The 20,989-nt window shown below is 38.8% G+C and overlaps 2 non-coding genes and 1 pseudogene across 2 annotated transcripts; 2 read left to right on the top strand and 1 right to left on the bottom strand.

Annotated features, from left to right (window-relative positions):
* Positions 1 to 2,568: 2,568 nt before the first annotated feature.
* LOC100959615 lies at positions 2,569 to 20,787 on the top strand (annotated as a pseudogene).
* Positions 2,908 to 2,980, bottom strand: TRNAV-CAC. The gene has a single exon. It is a non-coding gene; the product is annotated as a tRNA-Val (tRNA).
* TRNAS-CGA lies at positions 5,516 to 5,597 on the top strand. The gene has a single exon. It is a non-coding gene; the product is annotated as a tRNA-Ser (tRNA).
* Positions 20,788 to 20,989: the final 202 nt, after the last annotated feature.

Genomic DNA, 20,989 nt, shown 5'->3' with positions numbered 1-20,989 from the left:
ATTTGACAAATGTTTTTTAAGATCTTGTCATGATCCAGTGTAGTCTTCACCATGGACATATTATCCCCCAAATAACAATGGTCCCTACCCAACTCTACCAGACCTTAAAATCCTGGAGCACCTATGACTTCTTATCAATTCCCTAAATGGTCATAAGGTCTTGTCCACCTAGGCAGTGTTTTCATTTTATCTTAAGAGGGATCTTCTCTATTTCTTTGGTCTGATGTAGTTTTCTGTACCAGTGATCAGGACAGATAGCAACCTTTTTCAGTGAAAGTACTTATACTGTGTGGCTTGAAATGCTTCCATATTGGGACATCATGGCAGATCTGCTTAAACAGAATATCCTGCATTAGAATCCCTTTCCCTTTCCTTATGCAATTTTGGAGAGTATTATCACCAGCAATGTTGAAGACAAATTAATAAAGCATACATTGATTAAAAGTTAAATGATGGGGAAAAATTATGAACCATAACTCTTCTACAAAATTCAGATTCATTCTTAGGGCAGGAGGTGAGAGTGGGGTATTTGGTAGAGAAGTGCTGATGTAGAAAGACTGGGCCATATAAAAGGTTGCATGAAAAATCATTTCCAGTGGAGCATCAAATTAGTACTTTAAATTCTGTCTTGGAAATTAAAGAGTGCAAAATTCTCATTCAGTAATTGCCAATAAATTGTGGGGTGCAGTGGCGTCTGAATGTAAGCATGGGGATAAGCTAAATAGGGTGTAGGATATGATGCTTAATCTCTATTTATATGTCATATGGAACAAGGGAGTTTATTAGTCTCTGTGCATTACCATTCTACTTTTGTGTTATCTCCTTTACTCTTTTTCTTATCACCACCAAAATATTTATCATACCTGCACTATAGTTGGCCCTTAACTGATTTTTGCAGACAGCAACGAATAGCCAATTTCTTTCAATCTCAAGTAAAAAAGTAGAACACATAAAGTTTGTTTACACTAGGTTTCTAGTGTGCCTTTGTATGAGTTCACATGTCTAAGTTTAACTTCTCATAAATTTGAGCATTATTTTTCAAGAACCATGAGAAAAAAAAAGAAAAATGAGCAAATCTGACATAATTTATATAAATAGACTAGTTTTGTTAGGTTTCTCCTTTCCTATGATCTAAACTCCCTGAAGGAGGGGAGGGGGCAGAAAAAGCTTCAGATATGTTTGTTTTGTTTGTTGGTTTCTAACTATAATTAAATTCAAGTTTTGCTTTGTTTTGTTTGAGACAGAGTCTCACTCTGTTACCCTAGGTAGAGTGCCCTGGCGTCCTAGCTCACAGCAACCTCAAACTCTTCGGCTTGAGTTACCCTCTTGTTTCAGCCTCCCAAGTGACTGAGACTACAAGCATTGGCCACCATGCCTGGCTGTTTTTCTATTTTTAGTAGAGACGGTGTCTTGCTCTTGCTCAGGCTGGTCTTGAATTTCTGAGCGCAAGCACTACTCACCTCAGCCTCCCCGCGCTCTAGGATTACAGGTGTGAGCCACTAGCCGGCCTTCAAATAGTATTTTCAATGAAAAATAAGAAGCAAAAAACGTTGCCAGGTGCCAAAGAAAAACAAGACCAAGAGATTAATCATGAAGTAGTTTAACTGTTTGTCTTAGGAAAAAAATATTTTTTTTTCCAGGCACTGACAGTTCACAACATTTCAATGGCAGGACCAGGACTACTTTTTAACTTACTTAAGATTGGAACGCTGCTGTTTAAATTCCAGTAAGTGATATTTACTATTTCCTGAAAAACTTAGGTTTCGTGTTTAACTTAATAAGAGTTGCATTATTTTAGCATTCTCCAGAGAAATAGAACCAATAGAGGAATGTGTACATACAGAAAGATTTTATTTTTTTAATTGACTCACACAACTGTGGAGGTAGACAAAGATTCTTTGCTTGACCAAACTTTAGTTAGGCTCCTAGGCCCATCTGTGCACATCCTTGTAAAATCTGGTATTAACTAAGAACCCTGCTAACAGTTTAGCAATATCCCCCCACATTTGATAACTTCTCACCCACAGTATCTGACAAGGTTCCTCATCTTCCACCATCCCCCAGATAATGTCTGATTACCCGGGCCTGTCTTCAGCAAGAATCCTGCTAAGATGGTTTAGCCAGAGTCCTTACACCTGATGCTTTCTCTTAGAAACTTCCTATCCACTGACTTCTACCCTGCTTCTCAGATTCCCACATTCCCACACATTCCCACTTGCCCATGCTGTCTTTGGAGTTGAGCCCAATTTCTCTTTTCCTCTGCAAGACCCTGTTGCAGTGACCCCTATGCCTACAGCGATGGATCCTTAATAAAGTCTTCCTCAGCAGGTTTAAAGTGGCATTAAACAAAGAGCCTCAGGTCAAAACCCGCTGCCATGTTGGGCTGGGTCAGGTCAAAAGGGCAAGGGAGTATCAGAAACTAGTTAAGACTGCGTCTTTGACAGTATTTGAACACTGGGGCTTTTCGTTAACTACCAGTGATCTCCTGCCCACTGCAACATTCTCCTCCTTCGCTTCAGGGGCTGAGTAGATTTTGGTTGAAAATAATTATCTAGCAAGAGATAAAGTATGAGTGATAGTAGCCTGACACCCGAGTCGCTGTCGTCACTTGGTTTCAAGGTGGAGCTGTTGCCTTCAGTAGAAATCCAGATTCCATAAGGAGCGACAGTGCCCGCTGCGCCTGTAGCCGGTTCATCTTTCTCTGACATTGTACTGAGAACCCTCAGACCCAGAAGGCGCCGCGCTGAAGGGAAGGAAAGGGGAATAGGGTAAAGAAGAAAAAAACTGCGCGTCTCAGAACAGCTTCCTGTGTTCAAAGAACAAGTGCGATGCGTTTTGTTTTTCATGAATAGATAAGGGAAAGGGAAAGTGGAAAGTCTTTATAACCTAAAACAGCAAATAATAGCTTGTTTCCGCCCGGTTTCGAACCGGGGACCTTTCGCGTGTGAGGCGAACGTGATAACCACTACACTACGGAAACAACTGCATTGGTTGTTGGCCTCTTTCTTGATTCAGAAGGCTTTGCCTAGCGCCTAGGCATGTTTTTTATAGTAAATGATTCTTGTTATTCATTTTTTTCCTCCTTTCCTATAAAATATTTTCAAAAACAAAAACAATTTATTAACCAAGTTACTCCTAAGGTCCCAATTCTTGCACAAATTCCAAGCGTGAAAAGCTAGACCAGAACCCTAGAGAATTTGATTTCAAGACCTCCACAAACTGTATACCCCAGTTTCTTTATCCAGAAAATGACTCTGGGAGCCAGGGTTGAGTGCCATCTGCACTTTCTGCTACAGCTTCTCTCATCATTTTCTTTGCAAGAATTACTAGACAAAGGCCCTGAACTGGCATTTATTTCCGGATATAAAAACATCGCTGTGATCCACCTGGCAATATGAGAATCCGTGGAGGTCAAACCATCAATGAAGTTTTGCCTGTGGTCCATTTCACTATAGGCATAGGCACAAGTGGGTCCCTGAACGTTTCCTGTAGTTATTTCCCCAATTCTAGACAGAATCTTTAGTTTCATGACTACTCTAGTGAATGCTATTATGATATAAAAAGCCAAGTGGAAGACACTAGAAATTCCTCTGTCTGTAAAAATAGTAAACCAAAAGAAATACTGCATTCCTAGAAGGATTTCAGAGATTGGTGCCACCATCAAGAACCTGAAAGAACCATATCTCTATTTAAATTATTATTCCACTGTAGAAGATATCGATTTTGGAGAATGGGGTGGATTATTCTAAATTTAGTCAGGTAATTATTACAATTGCATCTGACATTCCAGATGTAATTTCAGTAATGAAGAAAATTAAAACATTCCCTGGCACCCAGCATGCAGCTATTCATATAGTAATTTTTTTTCTCTATACTTAATCATAAAAACCACCAGAACCAGTAGGCAAGGTCAACAGTACACCTTATCTGCTTTATCTCAGGGGTATATCGACTCTGCACCCCCTTGTTACGATCTAGTCCATGGAGACCTTTACTACCTTAACCGTTCCATAGACTTCATTCTGGTCGCTTATTTTGATCATAGTTTTAGTGATAAGAAGGTTAACAACTTCTCTAAAACATTGCTAAGACATTTGCATACATGAGGGTGGGAAATAAACCTCACAAAAATTCAGTCTTACTCCTTCAGTGAAATTTCTAGGGGTCCAGTTGTCTGAAGCATAACAGACATCTCTTACTATTAAGAACATGGTACAACAGAATAGAACTGTTTAGATTTTGGAGGCAACATTTAGGCTTGCTACACTAAACCATTTACTGAGTAACCTGAAAATTTTCCAGTTTTGAATGAGGCCCAGAACAAGAAATGGCTTTGCTACAGGCCCAGACTACAATGCAAGTGGCTCTGCCACTGGAGCCATGTGGACCAGCAGAGCTCATTTTGCTTGAAGTTTCTAAGGTGAATAAGGGTACTGTTTGGAGGCTTTGGTAAGTTCCTACGGATGAATCATAGCACGGACCTTTAGAATTTTGGAGTGAAGTTATCCATCCTCTATGATTAACTACTCTTCCTTTCAAAAACGCTTAATATTTATTCCCAGATTCTTAGAAGACACTAAATGCTTAACTACATGCCACCAGGTTACCATATGGCCTCAGACGCTTATCATAAACGGAATATTGTGTAAGTTGCTAAACCATAGAATTAGACATGCAGAGCAGCATTCCATTGGAGGTGGCAGATATAGTCACTATCTTCATTGTGGTGATGGCTTCACAGTTGTGTACACTTGTCAAAACTTACCCAACTGTAAACTTTAAGTATGTTTAATACATATCATCTATACCTCAATTTTAAAATATCCTAGGATGACAGATCTTGAGTAACATTTAGTTATTATTAAATGTTTTCCTAGGCTTTAAATTTCTCTGTCAAATATAATTCTTGTGTCATAATTTATTCAATTAAATAATTCTGAGTTATTTAATAAATTAACAAATATTTATGACAGGCTTTTCTCGCTCTTATAAGTAATGCTGCAGAGAATAAGCTTAAACACAATACATAATCTCCCATGTGTGATAGTATATACACATCTGTGGGAATGTTGTGTCAAAGGGTATGTGTATTTGAAATATTGGTACATCTTCCCAAATTGTCCTCCATATCACCATGTATTGTCTGTGAAGAGTACAATTGGATGGGATCCTGAGCACACTTTAACACAACTCTTTACTTCGTTCCCTACCACAGCTATGAAGCAAAACAAGGCAATACATGAAAAACGGCAGGGTATTCTTGTAATGGGGGAATGCTGTCTTTTCTTAAAGAGGTTAAGAGCCGCCTGGGGCCTGGAGGGAAATTGTGAAATTGGCTGAGGGTAGCAAGGGACTAAGTGGAGAGATTTGTCCAAGGGAGTTGGGGAAAGACCTCCTTTTGCGTACTGGGAGTAAACATGCCAAGTAAGCAAGAGTGGCAAACATTAATAGAAAAGATTGCAACATTCAAGGCCTTATGATTATTTTTAAGGTGTAAATAGCAGCTTCTTGCCAGGCTGTGATGGCCGAGTGGTTAAGGCGTTGGACTCGAAATCCAATGGGGTCTCCCCGCGCAGGTTCAAATCCTGCTCACAGCGTTCCACAATACTTTTCTCAACTCACAAAACGTATAACTGTCGCGAATTTCCCTAACTCTCAGCTTTTCATCGTATTTCACATGCAAACTAAGAGAGCCGCATTCTATCTCGACCTCCGTGTTGGCGCAGCAAACTATGCCCTAGGCCCCTCTCTGATTTTTTCAGCTCTTACCTCCTACTCCTCCAAGCTGGGTAATCATTGCCCCTGAGCACCAGGAGGTTCTCTGTTTGCCTCAGGGTCTACGGTCTCTAAGGTTCACACAAAGCCTGGGAATTAGCATTCAGAATAGCTCCTTGTGTTGTACTGAGATCACTGGATGTGAAAGCGGCGGCTCCTGGTGCTGATAAAAGTGTTATCCTGAAAAGAGTTCTCTGGTATTAAAAACAAACCAACCAAGCAGGCTTACTGGAACCAAAAAAGTCGAGTATCATAAATATCCAGGCGTTCTTTAAAATATTGTATGGAAATGAAGAAATTGAGGCAAAAGGATACAGGCATCCCCCGGGTTATGAACGAGATAGGCTCTGTAGGTTTGCTCTTAAGTTGAATTACCATGTAAGTTGGAACAGGTATCCTATTACTTGGAATAGCCTTCCTTCGTGAGATCTGCACCTAAGTTGGATGATTGTAACTCGGGGACTGTACAAGCTTGGCCACGCGTGGTGGCTGCGCTGGGAACCAAACCTTGAGCTTCCTCTAACTTTCAGAGGAAAGGACCGCCCCCACTTACAAATACTTTCACATTTTCAAGGGTCTGTTTCGCCTACGTTGAGCCTTTCAATAATACTTAGTCAAATTATGTAATAACGACTGTAATTCTTTGATTTTGTATGTGTAATCATACTAAATATGAGCTTCTAAATTGCTGTGTGAATCTGGTTCCTCAAGTGTCTACCTTATTGGATTATTGCATATATTTCGCCTAATTTGGAAGAGAGGAAGATGTTTCTTAATGTCTTTTCTGTTCTGCTGAGTCCGAAATTATTTCTTTCCTAGCGAGTTATGGTTCTTTGGAGAGTGAAATGGAAAACATGATTAATACCTCAATAATGTATTTTATTCCACTTCTTTTCCATTATATCACAATTTAAAAGTATATGGGTCACTAATTACTGACCCACACCTAACATCAGCATTCAGTATATTTTTAAATGAAATTATTTAATAAATGGATAAATGAACTGACTTCATAAATTAATGAAGCATTCACAGATGCAAACAATAGAAATAAATAAGCACATCAATGAAAAAATGAGAATGATAGTCATTCCCTCACATGTGTGCTGTTCCTAAGTACAAAATATCTTTATAAATACAAATATCTTAAGAGAATGTAACTTACATTGACCACAAAGAAAATTTGTTTGCTTTGCAGGAATCCACAGTCCTGTTCATTTGTATCACGAAGCAACTGTTTTTTTAATCCTAATGAAGAATTGGACAACTGATACCAAGTCTTGGGAGAGGGCTGGTGGTACAATTGATTATGTCTGACTATGACCCAGAAGATTCTAAGTTCGACTCCTGGCTGGCTCAGTTTCCTATTCTTTCTTTATATGTATATATACTAATTGCCATCCTGTGTACATTATTCAAACCAGTAATAAAAACAAGTTCTTAAAGTCTTTCAGAAGAATTAAACCAGGCTCTTCACCTTTCATGGTACTGCCAAACAGTACAGGTTTGAGTGAATATTCGAAGTATTTGAAATTTTATTATCTTTATCTCCTTTCTTTTACTGATACCAAGAAAGGAAAGTTGGCTGAAAGAGATCTCTGGAAAGGCAAGTCAAAAAATCAAATAAATATTATTTGACAGTACAAAGAAATATTCTAACACATGCAACAGCGTGAATAAATCTTGAAAATATCATACTAAGGAAAAGAACACAGACATTAAAGATCACCTATTGTATGATTTCATTTATATGAAACGTCCAGAATAAGCAAAAATTTAACAATGGGAAGTATGAATGGTTTCCAGTGGCTGGAGAGAGAAATGGGTAGAGTTTCTTTTGAGGTGATGAAAGTATTTTGAGATTAAGTAATGGTGATAGCTGCACAAATTTGTGAACATACAAAAAACACTGATTTGTACACTTTTTAAAGGTTGGATTTTATGATATGTGACTTACATCTTAATTTTTTTTTAATTCAAGGAGTATAAAAGGAAAAAGTACGATAAAAACTGACTGATATTTTCTCCATTGAGATATTTTCTGTTAGGCAGGCTGCCTACTCTTCAGACTCTCTCCACCCAGATTTCTGTCCTTGAGCATCCACTCTGGAGGAAAGAGAAGGGACATCACCTAGAGAAATACTGAATCTCAATCAAGAAAGGTGAGGGTCAGCCAAACAAAAGTTAAATGTACAATGAGAGGGTGATGGTGTAAAACAGTCAAGAGAAATGGCAGCTTTGGGGCAACGTCTGAATAAACAGGATAGCTGTCAGTTCTAGGTGTTCCTCTGAACCATATCCTGATGGCTGTGAAGCAGTGGAAGAGCTTAAGAAGAAAATCAAGGTCGCATGGGGGGCAGGAGGAAGAACGCATAAAAGCAAAAGAGATCTTAATTTGTGGTGTACGCGGTATTTATCTCACAAAAATTTATTGATGCTGGACAATGTGTATTATAAGAGGTGTTGGGAATTAAAAGGTGCTGGGCAACCTCATTCTGTTGGGCTATGAGAGGATAAATGAGAGACAGAGGGCGTGGGGATGGTCCAGAAGATTTGGAGTTTCTTAAAGTAAATGCGTCTCAACTTTTAGCACACTAGAGAATTATTAGGAAGAAGTACCAAATCCAGTTCTCTGGGCCTCATCTCCAGTGATTCTACATTGATTCTAGGAAAGGCCCATAAATTTTTAGCAAAGTGATGCCAACCAACCATACTGTAAGTAGCACTGTACTAGTGTTTTGATTGGTGTTTTTGTTACATTGTTTGTTTTTCTGTTTGTTTCACCCAATTTTTACGTGTAACATCAATGGAAACTTCCATGGAAGAAGGGGGAAGATGGAGTGTCATTTGGAAACCTGTAATGGATTTTTAATTACCAGACTTTAGCCAACTGAAATAATCACCTTCTACTCTCTAAATTTTTGTTTTTATTTTTATAAACATGTAAATTGTATCAATTGTTTTGTTTGTCTTTGTGACAGTGGCTTATTTTAGAAAGATACCATCTCCTTCTTACACAAAAAGACCTTTGATATAATAAGCATATTACATACACTGTTGAACTTAGCTTATCCCGCCTGTAAAAAATCGACAAAATTTTTTCCTTTTCCTTCAGAGTACTCTACAGTTCTGTTGTCCAAAATGATAGCCATTTGTGTTTGTGTGGGTGACGGGGGTGGGGAGGGTATTTGTTTGAGGTTTGGGAGACAGTCTTGAGTGCAATGGTGCAATGGCTTCACCATATCTCACTGCAACCTCTAGCTCCTGGGCTCAAGTGATCCTCCTGCCTCAGGCTCCCAAGTAGCTAGGACTACACGTGTACCACCACTTCCAAAATATTTTTTCTAGTTTTTGTTTGAAGGAAAGGAGGGTGGTCTTCTTGTTTGTCTTGAACTCCTGAACTCAAACAATCATCCCACTTCTGCCTCCCAAAGTGCTAGGATTACAGGCATAAGCCACCATGTAGACCCCTCATATATTTTGAAAATGTAGTACAGAAGGAGGGATATTTCATGTTTCATTGATTATGTTAAATTATAATATTGGGTTAAAGTAGAATTAGCCAAAAGCAGTGTTATTCCTGTAGACCCAGCTTTTTGAGGTAGAGGGAGGAATTGCTTGAGCGCAGGAGATGGCTACCAACCTGGGCCATATAGCAAGAGCACTGTCTCTTAATATAGCTATCTATCTATACACACAAATTAATTTCACTTGTTTATTTTTACTTAATGTGGTTAGTAGAAACTTACAATTGCTTGTTATATGATATTATACATTAACTCTTAACACCTTGTGGTTATTGATGTGATAACATCAGGAAAGTGTTAGAAATGTACAAGGGACACAATCCTTTTGAGCAATGTACCAGGGATGCAGTCCCTTCTGAGCAGACTCTATTATGGTGGTGTCTGTCATATTCCACAAATTTTTGGTTGATTTTACTTCAATAAACACATCTCCAAAAGCAATTTCTAGTGTTCAAAATGGTAACTTTCTCATACTGGATTTCTTTTCCTGCTTTTATTTTTCACATTCAAGAGGGTTCTGTGAGTTGGCTGAATAAAGAGCTGATTGGTAAACAGAAGATCCTGTACTGCAATTTTGTGGGGTTTTCCATAAGCTTTACAATTTTGAAAAATGTAACCCTAGTTTTGTTGAATACAGTTTGAGGAATTTATTCTTGTTGACATCTGTGGTATTCAATTATTATATGGTGTGGAAAACTAAGAAGCTGGTGTGTAGTTGTGGGTGTAGTTTCTGAGGAAGGCAGGGACATCTTTAGAGAAGAAAGGAGGAAAGATTGGATGGAATATATGAAAAGCTGCCTGAAAAATCATCCCCCCATATGGCATTACTAAAGCACTGTATTTTTTGGACATCAAAAAAATTTCATCTGATGACAATTCTCCTTCCCTACACAATGATATTATCAGTGATTTTCTTTGCAATCATCAAATATTTTGTCTTTGATCTATGACTTTGCCATTTGAGAACCCGCAGTAAGAATTTCAGTGGCTGCTGGAAATCACTGTTTTTAATTTTGTGTGATCCCCACAATGTCTTGATTTTTTTTTTTTGCATTCTGCAATACTTATTCTACATATTGTCCAAGAAATTTTTGTGAATGTATCCGTGAATGTTCAATTTCTTTTCTCCATGTTCATGAAAGTGAATAGAACAGAACTGAACACTGGGAAGATAGAAAGGAGCTGCTGGAACCAGAAAGCAAAATCCTTTTCCTCTTGCAATGTCTCTGTGGTATTTTCAACTGACAAAATCTCAGTGCCAGCTGGCACAAGAAAAGGACAAAACAATTTAAAGGGCTCAGATCCCTTTTCAAAAAGTACTCTAGAAAATAAAAAAGCAAACAAACCAACAAAAGCAATAATTGGCACAGTTGACTACAGAATGCCTAGGTTCTCAGAGCAGCTTCCACTGAACTATATCCTCTAGCTCCTAACACACTGAAAATTGCTAAATAAATCCCACTGATTACACATTTTGTAAATAGTGAATGCTCCATATTTGTGCTCTTGTCTTTTACTTCTGTTCTCCTCAAGGCACTTCAGATTTCTCTGAATGATTTGTTCTACTCCAAGTCCTTTTCCTTCAGGCCAAGCTACCTAAATCATCTTCAAAATTGCCAGTTTTCCTATTTTTTATCAAACACATTTACTTCACATTTAGATTACTAACGTAATTTTGCTTTCCAAAACCTCTTTTGTGATTTTATAGTTCTTACCCAAAGTCTATGTTTTCTTAAATTACTGTTTTAAAATCTCATTCCTTTTATATCTCTTCTTTTTTATGTCTGTATGTTTGGTGATTTTTATACTATACACATTGTAGTAGTTTACTAGCACTGCCATAACATAGTTTTGCAGTCTGGGTGGTTTAAACAACAGAAATTTATTTTCTCACATTTCTGAAGGCTAGTGGCCAAAGATCAAGGTCTTGACAGGATTGGTTTCTTCTGAGTCCTCTCTCCTTGGTTTGCAGGTGGCCATCTCCTCCCCCTGCCTTCACATGGTCTTCCTTCTGCATCTTCACACTGACTTTCTTCTGACTTTCTTCTGTGTGTATGTGTATCCTAATCTCATCTTCTTCCTACAGACACCAGTCACACTGGATTAGGGTCCATGTAATGATCTCATTTAACTTAATTACCTCTTCAAAGGCCCTAACTCCAAATACAATGACATTCTGAACCACTAGAGGTTAGGATTTTAATTAATACTATCATGGGTACAGTGTACTGTTTCTGTATACAATTTTAAATACTTTCCTCCAACTGGGTAACAAAGAACTTAATCCTTTATTCAATAAATACTTGTGTATATCACGCAAAATGTAGTTTATGTGTACATAATGTCTACTTTGTGTCAGTTACACTAAGCACTGGAATAATACTGAACAATAGAAATTCTTTCCTTTCTAGTGGCAGGGTTACAGACCTTTTTAAAAGGAAAGTGTATAGAAAATACCAGAAGATATGATAATCAAGGATAGCTATTAGGGTTTGATATACTTGACTTTCAGGTTCTTGGTCTCAGTGAGTCAATGAACATGACAGACCACAGGATCAACAGGTTAAGTTTTATTAGGTTTTATTCAACAGGTGTTACAGCTCTCACAAAGAGCCAAGTCTCCTTTTAGTGCAGGATCAGCAGTAAGATAGGTTTTATAAAGCAAGTGTTACAGCTCTTACAAAGAGCCAAACCTTACAGAACAGGATAAATCAGCAGTAATACAAGTGTTACAGCTCTTACAAAGAGCCAAATGTCCTTGCAGAGCAGGATCAGCAATAGTACAAGTGTTACAGCCCTTATAAAAAGCCAAACGTCCTTGCAGAGCAGGATTAGCAGTAATACAAGTGTTATAGCTCTTACAAAGAGCCAAACATCCTTGCAGAGCAGGATTGGCAGAAATACAAGTGTTACAGCTCTTACAAAAAGCCAAATCTCCTTCCTCTCCTGCTCTCTCTCAGAGATCTGCATCTGGGCTTTCTGCTTAGGGGCTTATATAGGAGCAATTGTCCAATGAGCTTTTGGGTCCTGAAAACAGACCAATCAGGAGAAGGTTTTGAAAACAGACCAATCAGAGATGCACTGGAGGAATTGACCTGCCAGAAGTCCACATGAGGGGATGCCAGGGGCCAGTGTCTTCCCTTGCTAGTGTCTGCAGAATTTCTCCATTCCCTGCAACAGCAACAGGTTCAGGGATGAGGTGGCCGGTCTTGGTACCACCTTGTCGGGTATCAGGTTGAGTTTGTAATTTTCTTTTTTTGTTTCAGTTTCATCGAAGGTACAAAGAATTAGGTTCCTAAGGCTTGGATGTTTCTTTGAATTTTTTGTTTTATGAGGCCCAGGTGAGGTTGGAACCCCCCATCCCTGGTGTGTGGGTCAGGCATGCTAACCACTGAGCAACAATAGCCAGCTTGAATTCACTCTTGTGAATATTATTGAAGGAAAGAAATGAATAAGCCATGGGGATAGCTATGTAAAGTCATTTGAAACATAGGAAGTAGTGCCCACAAAAATCCTAATAGGAAGTTTATTTTGTGTATTAGAAGAATAGCAAAGAGGCTAACTTTGTTGGGGGTAGAATTATATTGTAACATACATATCAGTTATTCATTGCCACAAATATACTACTTAAAAAACCACCTCAATTCAGTAGCTTAAAACAATTAGAACCTATTTAGCTCAAAAGTCTGTGGTTTATTAATAGGTTGGGATTGGCCAGACTGTTTGTGTCCCAGCTGGGCTGATTCAAGTATCTGGTGAATAATAGTCACTGTCCACACATCTCTTACTCTCCAGCATGCTAAACCCAGGCAAGTTCTCCTGGCAATGTCTGAGAACAAAAGCAAGCAGAACAACAACAACAACAACAAAAATAGATCAAGAAACAAAAACTGTGGCTCAGTGCCCATAGCTCAAGCAGCGAGGGTGCCAGCCACATACACCAAAGCTGGCTGGTTCAAACCCAGCCTGGACCTGCCAAAAACAACAATGACAACAACAACAACAAATAGCTGGGCACTGTGGCAGGCACCTGTAGTCCTGGCTACTTAGGAGGCTGAGGCAAGAGAATTGCTTAAGCCCAAGAGTTTGACGTTGCTGTGAGCTGTGACACCATGGCACTCTACCAAGGGCAACATATTGAGACTCTGTCTCAAAAAACAAAAAAAACTGGAACTAATAAGCAATTCTAGCAAGGTTGCAGGATACAAAGTTGATATACAAAAGTTGATCATTTTTCTATTTGCCAACAATGAATGGTAAAATTTGAATTAAAAATACAATACCATTTTGTGGAAGCTAAAGAAACTCCTCTTTGGATGCTAATCCACTATGTTGATTTCAGATTAACCCCTCTTCTAGGAAGGTCTCTAGGACTCCTATGTCTTCAACTGTTACCATAAATCCTGCCTTAGGTTCTTCCCTTTTCCTGAGGGGTTAATTTCAATTGTCTGACACATTCCTTCCCTATAGTATATAAGCCTTGCAGGTGAAAGAACAGAACTGCTCAATGAAGAACACATTACATTAGCACACCCCAAAAATAAATGGTTAGGTATAAATTTAACAAAATCTGTACAAGATCAATAGGAGAAAAACTACAAAACCTGATTAAAAAAAATTGATGAACCAATTAAGTAAATAGGTATTCCATGTTCAAGAATAAGAAGATTCAATTTAGTCAAGATGTCAGTTCTTCCCAAATTGTTTTATAGATTTAATGAAAACCCAATCAAAAATCCTAGCAAGTTGTTTGATAGATACTAACAAATTTACTCTATAAAGTTTATATGGAGAGGCAAAAGACCCAAAAAAGCCAACACAATCTAGAAAGAGAGGAACAATGACAAAGGACTGACACTACCCAACTTTAATACTTAACGAAGCTACAGTACTCAAGACAATGTAGCACTGGTGAAAAAAAGACAAATAGCTCAATGGAACAGAATACAGAGCCCAGAAATTACCTGATACATATATAGGCACTTGACCTTGACAAAGAAGGAAAGGCAATACAATGGAAGAAAGATAATCTTTTCAATGAATGGCACTGGAACAACTTAATATCCACCTCTCAAAAAGATAAATTTAGATTCAGATCTTATATCCTTCACAAAAATGTATCATACACCTGAATGCAAAATGTAAAATCATAAAATTCCTAAGAGATAACATAGGCAAAAAAATCTAAGTGACTTTAGGTCTGGTAGTGATTTTTTAAATACAACACCAAAGGCATGATCCACGAAGAAAAATAAATTATCAGTAGACTTTATTAAAATTAAAAATGTCTGCTATGCAAAACACATTGTCAAGAGAATGAGAAGACAGGACAAAGACAAGAAGAAAATATTTAAAAACTTTATAAAATCTTGTTATTCAAAATATACAAAGAACACTTATAACTCAACAGTAAGAAAATGAACAACTTGGGGGTGACACCTGTAGCTCAGTGGGTAGGGCACTGGCCCCATATACTGAGGGTGGTGGGTTCGAACCCGGCCCCCAGTTAAACTGCAACAAAAAATAGCTGGGCTTGTGGTGGGCGCCTGTAGTCCCAGCAACTTGGAAGGCTGAGGCAAGAGCCCAGCTCCTTGCCTAAGCCCAGGAGTTGGAGATTGCTGTGAGCTGTGATGTCATAGCACTCTACTGAGGGTGATAAAGTGAGACTCTATCTCTAAAAAAAAAAAAAAAGGCAATGAACAACTTGATTAAAAAGCAGACAAAGGATCTGAACAGCGGATGGCCCATAGCCCTACAAAGAATGTTAAACATGAGTGTTCAGTCATGAGGGTATTGTAATTTAAAACAATAATGAGGCATCACCACATACCTGTTAGAATGGTAAAAATCCAAAACACTGACAGCACCAAATGCTGCCAAGGAAGTAAAACAACAGGAGCTCTCATCCATTTCTCGTGGGAATGAAAAATGGTACAGCCACATTGGCAGACAGTGCTATAGTGTCTTATAAAACTAAACACATTTTTACCATATAGTCCATCAATCATGGTCCTTGGTATTTACCCAAAGGAGTTGAAAACTTATGTCAACACAAAAATCTGTACACAGATGTTTACAGAAGCTCTATTCATAATTACTAAAACTTGGAAGTAGTCAAGATGACCTTAGTAGATGAATGTCTAAATAAACTATGGATCATTCAGACAATGAAATTTTATTCTGTCCTAAATAATAGTGAGTTATCAAGCCATTAAAAAAACAGAGGAAGCTTAGATGCATATTACTAAATGAAAGAAGAAAATCTGAAAAGGTGACATACTGTAAGATTATAACCACATGACATAGAAAAGGCATAAAATTATGAAGATAGTAAAAAGACTAGTGATTGTCAGAAGTTAAGGGGAGGGAGGAATGAATAGACAGAGCACCGAGTATTTTTAAGGCAGTGAAACTATGAAACTATACAAGTGGGTAAATGCATTATGTATCTTTCCATAATCATTGAATATACAATATGAAGAGTGAACCCTAATGTGCACGATGAATTTGGTGTGATATGAATGTGTCTATGTAAGTTCATCAATTCTAACGATGTACCACTCTGGCACAATTCATTGACAGTGGGGAAGCATGGAGCTACTAGGCAAGGTGTATATGAGAATTCTGACCCAATTTTGCTAGGAAACTAAAACTGCTCTAAAAAATAAAATCTATATAAACACACACACACACCAAAAAGAAAAAAATCAAGCAGAAAGCAAAGGACTTATTCACAGATCTGCTTTTGCTAATAGTTCATTGGCCAAAGTCATAGTGTTCAGGTGAAAGTGGAAGGGCACTACAAGGTCACAGGAAAAAAAGCATGAGAGGAGAGAATTGTGTCATTAATTAATTAAAATCACCAGAATGTAGCTAGTTATTTCTGGTTGATTTGATTCCAAAAGTCAAAATGAAAATAATTTTTTATTATCCAGTTATGTGATCAACATACATTCCAGTTTTTTACCCCAATTCTACCATCACCCAAAGCCATGATCATGGCCTCATTCATCTTCACTCTGTCCTTAACTTTAATCTCTGCTCTTCATCCTATCACAAAACACAAAGTTAAGGAAGGTGTTTAAAATGTATTAAGAAGCTCAGACATAAAATCAATACTTTTATTACCCATTACTTGGATATTAAAAACAAATTTTTGGCCAAGTGCAATTGCTTCACAGCTACAATCCTAGCACTTTAGGATAGCCATTGTAGGAGGATCATTTGAGACCAGGAGGTCAAGACCAGCCTGAACAACATAGCAGGATCCTTGTTCCTTCAAAAAAATATATTAAAAATTAGCTGGGTGTGGCAGCACACATTTGTAGTCTCAGCTACTCCAGAGGCTGAGGCAGAAGGATAGGTTGAGCCCAGGAGTTTAAGTTTGCAATGGTATATGATAACACCACTGCACCCTAGCTTGCACAAGAGAGCAAGACTTTGTCTCTAAACATAAGTAAATACAAACCAAAAAAATAATAATGTAGTTTGCTTTTAGGTCAAATTACAATATTGAGAATATAAAGTAACCGCAAACTTAGAAAAGGAGCTTGTTCTGTTACCATAACAAGTAACCACCAGAACCAGTTTTGAATGCAGTCTATCTGTGATAATCACTTTTGTATGCACACTTTCACAAACTAACCAATCAGGGTCAGCCCGTGGAGTCTGAAAGTCAGCCAATCACTGAGAGTCTTATTTCAATAAACACACCTGTGAAGGCCACCCAAACATTGGCAGTCTCTTCCAAGTAACCAGTCTCCCACAATGATGACAACCTAAACAAAATGAGATCAGCCATCCGTTCTTCTTGAAGAGACTATGGCCAACAAACATAGCTCTCTCCCTTAAGTGAGTTTTAACTTTGTTTTTAAAGTATTGAGTCCCATAGTCAAATCGGAAATGTCTACATTTCACTTTCCACTGGGATTATAGCTGTCATTTATTTTTCATATCGGCAATTCTGAGTATTCTGTAAAATAACAAAAGCCTTTACAACCATGTCGTTGTCCTGTAAATGGTAACTTGGGCAGGCATTGGTTCTTTTATATATGTGTATTAGGTTCAGCAAATAAAATCTCAACATCTGAAAACACCCTCTGAAGGACACCTCTTCATTACAGTCACTCCACAAATATTTACCAAATATGTAATGTCTTCAAAACCATTGAGACCGGAATATCCAGAAAAATAAAGAAAAAATTCTGTCCTTGTGGGGGGAGGAGGAGAAGAAGAAGAGAAAATTATGCATTGTGCCTAATTGCAATTATCTTAACATTAAAAAAAAATCAATTTCAACAATGTAGAAAAAGCCACAAGAGACAAGGAGACCATCAGGTAAAGGAAGCACGTGATAGCCACACCCAGACTCCCTATTCTGAACTATGAGAAAGGGACAAGGAAACCTTGGAGCTAGGTGGACAGTGGCTGTCAGACTCATCTCTACCACAAATGCCAGTCCCACTCTACTACTCTCATTTTTTTCACTAAAATTTTTATCTTATGGCTTCATGCTATTTGTTCAGTTTTTTTCCTTCTTCTTCCAGCCCCTTCGGAGGGGCTTTGGGACAGAATGGGTAGATGTCATTGCTGAGGATTAAGAAATGAAGTCAACATTTAATTCCACCTTTAAGTCCAAGAGGTTGTCATTTCCAATATGTAGCTGAGTGTGAGTGACAGAGGCAAAATAAGCCCAGAATACACAATACACAATTCTCACAGCCTACACAGGATTTGAACCCACAACCTTGGCATTATTAGCACCATGTTGTAACCAACTGAACCAACTAGCCCCTCACAGTGTAATCTTTCTTTTAATTTTTAAAAAGCAAAAAGTTTGTGGTTTCTTTTTTCCTGAAGAAACTTTTTGTTAGATGTTTTTAATTACAACCACATGATCAAGCTTCTCTTCATGTTTTGCAATTCCCCTTCCCCCACATTTGCAGAGGAGGGGGAGGAGGGAAGACTAGGCAAAAACTCTAACGCTCTGAGAAAGGAACATCACCCCTTTGGGAAAATAAAACTTTACTCAAATTCGCCTGTTTCACTTCAGAAAATACTACAGAGAAAAATTCACAAGCAAGGCTTCCTTCTTTTGACCCTGAGAAGAATCTGGAAGAAGCTGATTGATCTGCACTGTATGCCAAAAGGTTTGATTACAAAAGTGACCCACCATCCAGGATAGCTGGTGGATTGGGTCCCTGCTAGTGGCATGAGGAATATTCTCCCTACAGGAAGGAATGAAATCTCTGGCAGTTCTCCCTTCCAAGTCTGGGAGATGCTCCTCTCTGTGCTACCCTAAAAATGCTCAGCAGTTTGTATAGCTGTTGCTCCAATACTGTTACTGTAATTAACTGATTACTAGTATGTTCCTCTTTCCTCTTCTTGAGGGCTAGGACTATACTATATTCTTCATTTCTCTAGTATCACGTGTATCTGCACAGCATAGTAGGCAGCACATCATTTAATTTAATTAATGGGGAAAAGGTGTGTAGAGGTTATTTTTGCTGATTATCTAGCTTTCAGGTCTTCCAAATGGAGCACAAAAATTCTCCACAGGTGTCAGGCAAATGTTATCAGAAGTCTGAATTTTTCTTCTTTCCTAAAAGTTATTTTCAACAGAAATCAGTTTGATACAGGACAGGTGGCTCCTCAGCCAGCTCAGCTGAGCTGGGATGGAGGACCTGCCACCTCCGCCAGGGGAAGTGTTGGTGCGGTGGCAGCCAGCAGAAGAACCAGCAGGCTGGAGGGTAGGCAAGGGGACGCCCCCCACCCCCAGCCTGGCTCTAGTAGCCACAGGGGCCGGACAACTGCTGGGGAGTCTTGGTGTCTCCTTTCACTTGCACTTATGACTTAGCAACAAACCCCCATTTCCTATGCCCAGGTCAGTTTCATGTAAGTTTCCTAGGCCTCAATTCCATGAATGGACACAGTCCATTCATTAATACATTCATTCACCTTGCCCAGGGGAAGGGACTGTATTCTTCATTAATGCTCTCATTCACCTTGTCCCAACAGAAAGGACTATATCCATTTATTTCCTGTCCTAATATAACTACAAGAACCCATGTGAGTATATATACCCTGGGACAAAGAGCCCAAGGAGAGAGCTTTTTTCTCCCAACTTGGTTTTTTTTCTGTTTGCCAGGAGCTTTGATGTTTTTGTATTCTTTTTTTTCTGTAAATAAATCCTGTCTTACCACTGATCTATGGGTCCGTGGATTCATTCTTCCAATCACCAATACCAAGAACCCACAGAAGACGAAATTCTGGTATCATATTCATCTCATTGGTAGTGCAGTGGGAAGATAGTGAAGAAAGATAGGCTTCAATAACACCTTGGAGATCACCATTCTCAAAACAAATAAAAACTTTGTGCAATCCCCTTATCTTCCATCCCGCCCACACCCCCACCCAACTAGAAACTTAGTACATGAGGTTCTTCATGATACCCCAAATCATTTCTGATTTGTGGAGAAAAGTTACTGCTGAGCACCTAGTCTCTTCACTCTGTCCCAGGAGTGACAGTCCCAGGAGCAACAACAGACACAGTCTGAAAGTTACAACTTCTGCACCTTCTCCTTCCACCCCTGCCCCTTCCCTTGGGAGTTTAGTTTTTTTGAGGGATCTCTTACCTTCTCCCTAAGACTACTTTCTTAGACTCTCCTTTTGAAGGGAAGCTGTCTTCTCCAGAACCTCAGACATTAGGGAAAGGAATTTGAATTCAAGAAACTCCCTGTTATCTGGCAATCTTTGGCCTATATCTTTCTAATGCCTACAAGTGACCAGAAGCGGAATCAGGACCTAAAAAATGAGGCCTGGAATTCATCTGCACTCTCTGGTAAGGCAGCCAATACTCCATTTCTTTTGCCATTGTCATTCAGTGTACTGGTAAGCAAAGACCTGTGTCAGGGGAGGAAGGGGCCTTCACAGCTGATGAAAAATTGACCAGGCCAGCCTTTTCTCATCTCTGCTGTTCTCAGGGAAATTCCTCTAAGGTGAGCCAAGTGAGTGGCTCATTTTAACCTAAAGCAACTGTTCCTTATCTAGGCAGAGAGGACACTGAAGGTAAGGATGCCAGTTCTGAGAGGCTTAGTAACTACTAGATGTTCCAGTTATTAACTGACCTGAAATAACAGCATAAAGAAAGTGGAAAGAATAAACACAGTTCTGGAGAATAGAACTTGAAACATTAAGATACATATCAAAAACACCATTCAGGCACCAGAGTCCTGAGATTGTCAGAGAATTTCTCACAGCAGTTAAAGGCCACAAGTTGACCGAAGCTGAAAACATTCAGCTATTGAACCACGAGCCTATGACTGCTGTTGAGAGCAACTGATGGTGGAAGATAGCGAAGAAAGGCCCACAGAGGAGATGAAAACTCTTCCATACAGTCACAAGCATTCTGCCTGCAGGACCAGAGTCTTAGCAGAAGAAAAATATCAACAACAAGGTAGCAGTGTGTGGGGAGGACCCAGCATAAGAGTGCAGCTGACCCAGGCATTTCATGAAAACCAAAGGCCCAGCTGCCAATCCTTGGACATTCAGAGGACTGTATATTTGATTTTACTTTCTATCTGAACAGGCCTTGATTTTATGGTTAGCCAGGTAAATCACAAAAATAAGCCTTTCTCAAAAACATGATGAAAAGAAATAACTGTGCTTCAGGGAAAAGAAACCTGGTG

This window comes from Otolemur garnettii, unplaced genomic scaffold (genome assembly GCF_000181295.1).
Source record: "Otolemur garnettii isolate 467f Iridium unplaced genomic scaffold, OtoGar3 scaffold00223, whole genome shotgun sequence".
Classification (NCBI taxonomy): domain Eukaryota; kingdom Metazoa; phylum Chordata; class Mammalia; order Primates; family Galagidae; genus Otolemur; species Otolemur garnettii.
Note: the sequence above shows the minus strand (reverse complement) of the source record. Positions and strands in the feature narration are given on the sequence as shown.